Below are 6,473 nucleotides of genomic sequence, written 5' to 3' on the forward strand. Positions count from 1 at the left end.
TAAAATGGTCATTTTTCCCCAAGTATGGAGTATTGGATATTGATTGGAACCCAAGTATTGATTGAGTGTTATTTTGTACTAATAGCTCAGGGAGTCCTTAGGGCAGCAACTAGGGATTTCTTTCTGTGAGATTCAGAATTTGATTTGAGTTTCCTCATTGGGTTTAGCGGGTCTAAGGCACCAATGCCGACCCTTATTGATTTTGTTAGGATGCTAGGAGTCTGTGTGACCTTTGCATGTGTTATGTGCTGCTATGTATATCGGGCAGGGCTCGATGCCAGGCGAGGCCTGAGGACTAGAACATATGCTAGTGTTTATGATCATTATATGTGTTAGCATGATTATGTGATATTGATTGTATGTGTATAACAGGCGAGGCCCAATGGCAGGCGAGGCCTGAGAATAACATATATGTATACCGAGCGGGGCTCGATGTCGGGCGGGGGCCCAGTATATGATTTATTATGTATGGTATAGGGTAGTTTGGGGAACTCACTAAGCTTTGTGCTTACGTTTTCAGTTTATCTTTCAGGTACTTCCGGTTGCAAAGGGAAGAGTTCGGGTTGACTGCATCGCACACACCATTGGGATTCCGCATATGATATTTTACTTTGATTTTAATGACATTGATACATTGGTTTTGTTGAGATGTATGGATGATATTTGAAAATACTATCTTATCTATTTTTAAAATGAATTTTTTTGGACCATATTTTGGGATGTTACAAGTTGGTATCAGAGCCTTGGTTTGAGGGATTCGGGCACACTCTCAGGTGTGTTTGAACTCAAACTAAGAATTTGGTAGGATTTTCAAAAGAAAAACATTTTATAAAAAGGATTTCTAAAAAGAGATAAAGGGTGTGGTGCATGAAATCGTCCGAGCTCAAGTAAGTTTTCCCAAATTACCCATACATGTTATTTGATATGCTTTGATCTGTGAATCTGTGAACCGCATGCTAGTTAGGGCTAAAGATCTGCTCAGTTTTTGCATGATAGAACTCAAACTAAGGATTTGTAGGATTTTCAAAAGAAAAACATTTTATAAAAAGGATTTCTAAAAAGAGATAAAGGGTGTGGTGCATGAAATCGTCTGAGCTCAAGTAAGTTTTCCTAAATTACACATACATGTCATCTGATATGCTTTGATCTGTGAACCTGTGAACCGCATGCTAGTTAGGGCTAAAGATCTGCTCAGTTTTTGCATGATAGAATTCTAGGAGGTGTGCCTTTGTATGCATGTTGTATGTGTTGGATAAGGTGTCTAAGTCCATAACTTATTTGCTATATACTTGACCCGACCCGGCACGGTCCATTTGGGTTGCATTTCACCCAAACTATTTATATGGATAATATTTATGAGAATAGTATGTTTATGATTTATTAATATATTATAAGTTATAATATATTAATATGAAATCATATTATTTAATTAGTATTGAACTTAAATTAATTATGAATTAATTTAGCGATAAAAAAGGTGACTAATTAAACATGGGCTATTATATTTATATAGTGTGGGCTAACACTCATTAGGAAATGGGCTAAGCTTGCATGGGAGTCCATGGATGATCCATGGAACTTTTAACCCATGGATCCTTGGAAAGGAAAAGACATGGGTTATTAGGGTTTACATGGTTCATAACCCTAATCATATACACTATATAAAGAGGCTTGTGATGCTTGAAATGACATTATGTGTGTGTGCATAAGAGTGGCCGATTTATAGAGCAAGACATACTCTCTCATAAAGTTTTCCAAGTTTGTGGTGTTTTGTGATTTCTATTTGAGGCATTCACATTATTGGTGCTTGGCTCTCAAACTCCAAAGGTATCAATTCACTACTAAAGGTATGTAATTCTTCTAGTTCTTTTATGTTTAAAAGTACCCCATGCCATGCTAGATAGGTTATGAACCTTGGAAAACAAATTTGCATGTATTTTTAGTAAAACATAGATCCAAGGTTTCTAGGGTTGCATGTACACCATAGGAGTGTTAGAATGCTCAAAACCCAACAGTGGTATCAGAGCTTAGGATTGTTTTCTTGAATACTTGATGCAAACTGTTGAAAAATCAAAAATTCTTGCTGTCTGGGCAGTGGACTCGCCGAGTCCATGGGGGGACTCGACGAGTCCATGTGTATCTTCAACCAACTCGCCGAGTCAGTTCATGCACTCGAAGAGTTGGCCTGTCAGAGTGCAGATTTTCGAGTTTTGCTACTGGAAATGGACTAGAAACATTACCCTAAACTGTTTTGGTGTTATAAAACTTGTTTTAGATGGTGTAATGGTTGTGCTAATCCATTTATAATGGCTTATATTAAAATTCCATGTTTTGTATGTGTTCATATGATTCTTGAAATTTTTGATATGATATTCATGTTCTTATGAGTTATTGTTAGATCATAGGAATTACTTGCTAAATTGTTTATTGATTAATTCTTGATCATTTATGTGTTTTAATGGAGTCCATAATTTGTCCTCAAGTTATGGATTTCCAAAGGTCACTTTCTTTTATGCACATTTAAAACACATAAGTTACATAAAAATGAAGAGTCTTCATTTTTATGAACCATTAACTCATAAGTTATGAAATGAAAAGTTTTGAATAGTTTCAAAACTTGCCCTCAAGTTTTGGAATTTGTAAAGTTGCACACACTTTAATAAACTTTAATTCCAACCCTTAGAGTTTTAAAAGTTAAAATTCAACCCTTATATTATTATAACATTAATGGTTAATTATTATATATATATGTATAAGATCAAGTCGTTTTACCGTTAGTAGGCCTCATTCACGAAGCCAGTCTATAAGGGGGGTATAAGGTTGTTGCCTATAAAATGGCAGCTTAATGGGTGTCCACTCTCACCCACCGCTTCCTTGATCGGTGGAGGGTCGTTAGCCGAACGGATAGGACAATGACTTTAAATTCTCATTAAAAGTATAATGATTATTATAAAGTAACTAAATATTTTTATAATTCCCAATCTTAGTTACTCTAGGAAAATGTGAATTTGGTGCTAACCCATGAATTCGTTTCGTTTTTCATGGTGGAAATTGGTGAATCGTCATTCACCTACCTTCAAATATGTTATAGCTTAGATTACGGCGTCCCTCTTCTAAGTTATAATATATTGTGTTGGATCCTAGCCTTAATATTACATTTGGGTGTCTTATTAAGGACTTTATTTATATCTAATCTAAACTTTTCTTTCTTCTTTTCAGATGTCTTCCAACAATAATGCTTCGGGCTTTAACCCTACCGGCTCCTTCTCTCTCATGAACCTTTGTGGGAGAGTCATCTTGGATGGTTCCAACTTCATGGATTGGATCAGGAACATCAGGATGGTTACTCGTTACGAGGACAATGAATATGTCCTCGATAAGGAGCTTAAGGAGCTTGATGAGTCCACTGCTACTCCTGAGGAGATCGCTGAATTCAGGACGCATGAGAGAGATGTCACCAAGGTGGCATGTATCATGATGGCCACGATGACAGTCGAGCTCCAAAAGTCCTATCAGGACTTCCACCCTTTTGAGATGCACCAGGACCTGATGGAAAGGTACCATCAGAGTGCTCGTCAAGAGCGGTATGAAATAATATCCTCCATGATAACAACCCGTATGAAGGATGGTGAATCCATCACGGGCCACATGTAAAAGATGCAAAGGTATGTGGACCGTTTGCTGAAGCTAAATGTGAACTTCCTTGAGGAGTTGGCAATTGACATCATTTTGCACTCCTTACCTTCTTGTTATGACCAATTCTGTATGACATACCACATGAACAAGGAGGAAGTTACTCTCAGCAAGCTTCATGGACTCTTGAAGACCGCAGAAACCGGTCTTAAAGGTAAGTCGGTTGTTACTTCTACTACTCCTACTCTTACAGCTACCCCTGTTTTGGCTATAGGGCAAGGCAAAGGTAAGAAGAGGAAGACCCCTTCGAAGGGTACCAAGGGAAAGTCTCTTGAAGGCTCCTCATCTGGAACCAAAAGTGGTTCTATCACTCCTTCTGCCATCCCTAAGGATGCTGATTGCTTCTAGTGTCAGAATAAGGGCACTGGAAGCGAAACTGCCCTAAGTACTTGCAGGATGTCAAGGATGGGAAACTGAAACCATCTCATGCAGGTATTTACACTATATTGTCTAATAACTCACCATATTCTAACTCTTGGTTCCTTGATACAAGTTGTGGTATTCACATATGTTCTAATTTGCAGGGCCTAATAAGAAGTGAGGATGTGGAGCACGGGAAGATAAACCTAATCATGGGGAATAGGAAGGCTTCGCCTGTTACCAAGATTGGAGTTTATACTTTGTTGCTAAGTAGTGGGTTAAAATTAGATTTGAATAAATGTTGTTACTCGTCAGAAATGGCGAGAAATATTATTTCCTTTCATGCTTTGTACAAACAACGGTTTGCTTTTTCTTTTGATAATGAATGTGGTGGAATAAATGCTTTCTTTAATAATGTTCTTTATTTTAAAGCATTACTTTGTGATGGTGTGTATGAAGCTGTGTCGGTTATAGATAATTTAGGAAATAATGTGTTGTGTATTGATTCTTCTACTAGCTAGGATAAAGCATCATTGTGGCATTGTCGTCTTGGACATGTAAGCAAGAAACGCATAGGCCAACTCCAAAAGGATGGAGTCTTGGAGTCGTTCGACCTAAAGTCGGATGATAGTTGTGAATCTTGTCTACTTGGAAAAATGACAAAATCACCCTTCTCTGGTACTTGTGCAAGGGGTGAGGGTTTGTTGGACCTTATACATACTGATGTATGTGGACCATTTAAAACCGCCACAAGGGATGCTAATCGCTATTATGTGACTTTTATTGATGATTTTAGTAGATATGGTTATGTCTACTTAATCAAACATAAGTCAGAGACTTTTGAAAGGTTTAAAGACTTTAAACAGGAAGTAGAAAATCAATTGGGCAGGAACATTAAGATGCTTCGATCTGATCGAGGTGGTGAGTATCTTAGTACTGAGTTCCTCGACTATCTTAAGGAGTGTGGGATTGTCTCACAGTTGACACCTCCCATGACACCTCAACTGAATGGTGTGGATGAGAGGCGTAATCGAACTTTGTTGGACATGGTTCGCTCTATGATGAGTCGAGCTTCGCTACCAATCTCTTTTTGGGGGTATGCCTTAGAGACTACCGCCCATATCCTTAATCTAGTCCCTACAAAGAAGGTTGCCAAAACACCTCATGAGATGTAGACTGGGAAAGTTCCCAACTTGGACCACATCAAGATTTGGGGTTGCGAGGCTTTCGTGAGGCGCGAGACTCATGATAAGCTCGAACCCCGAAGTGGAAGGTGTATTTTCATCGGCTACCCACAAAAATCCTTTGGTTACCTCTTCTACAGACCCAGTGAGAATGTGGTCTTTGTGGCAAGGAGAGGGGTCTTTCGAGAGAGAGAATTTATAAGACAAGGAGACAGTGGGAGGAAAATTGACCTTGAAGAAATTCAAGAGTCAATTGGTGAAGGAAACTCAGACACTAGCAATCAACCTGAGGAGGAAACTCCTGTTGAGCCAGCTGACGAGTCTGTACCTCCGAGGCGTTCCACAAGGGTTAGGAACACACCTGAGTTTTATTATGGATTCCATATTACTACGGAAGGTGATACATTTATCAGTGATAGTACACTAGTAAATCTGGATGAACCTAACAGCTTTAAGGAAGCCATGGCACGCCTGGAGTCTGCTAAATGGAAGGAGGCTATGGACAGTGAGATACAGTCCATGTATGACAATCAAGTTTGGAACTTGGTTGACAATGTACCAGGCCGTAAGACAGTCGGGTGCAAATGGATCTTCAAAAAGAAGACCGACATGGATGGAAAGGTGCACACTTATAAGGCTCGACTAGTTGCGAAGGGTTTTACTCAGACTCAGGGTATTGAATATGATTAAACCTTCTCACCAGTGGCAAAGATTAAGTCTATCAGGGTTATGCTAGCCATTGCTACATTTCATGATTATGAAATATGGCAAATGGATGTCAAAACTGCTTTTCTTAATGGAAAGTTGGCTGAGGATGTTTACATGAATCAGCCAGAGGGTTTTGTCAGTGCAGAATACCCTATGAGAGTGTGCAAGCTTGAGAAATCCATTTATGGATTGAAACAAGCATCTCGCAACTGGAATCTTTGTTTCGATGAAAAGGTCAAAGAGTTTGGCTTCTCAAGAAGTGAAGATGGGTCCTGCGTGTATGTCAGAGCTAGTAGGAATATAGCTAGCTTTTTGGTACTATATGTGGATGACATACTACTCATGGGAAATGACATCCCAACCTTGCAGGAGGTTAAGTCCTGGCTTGGGAAGTGCTTTGCTATGAAGGACCTAGGGGAAGCTGCCTATATCATAGAGATAACGATATTAAGAGAAAGGAGTAAAAGACTAATTGGAATTAGTCAGAGTACTTACTTGGATAAGGTGTTGAAAAGGTTCAATATGCAG

Source organism: Lactuca virosa, chromosome 2, assembly GCF_052849685.1.
Source record: "Lactuca virosa cultivar CGN04683 chromosome 2, Lactuca_virosa_CGN04683_v6, whole genome shotgun sequence".
NCBI lineage: Eukaryota > Viridiplantae > Streptophyta > Magnoliopsida > Asterales > Asteraceae > Lactuca > Lactuca virosa.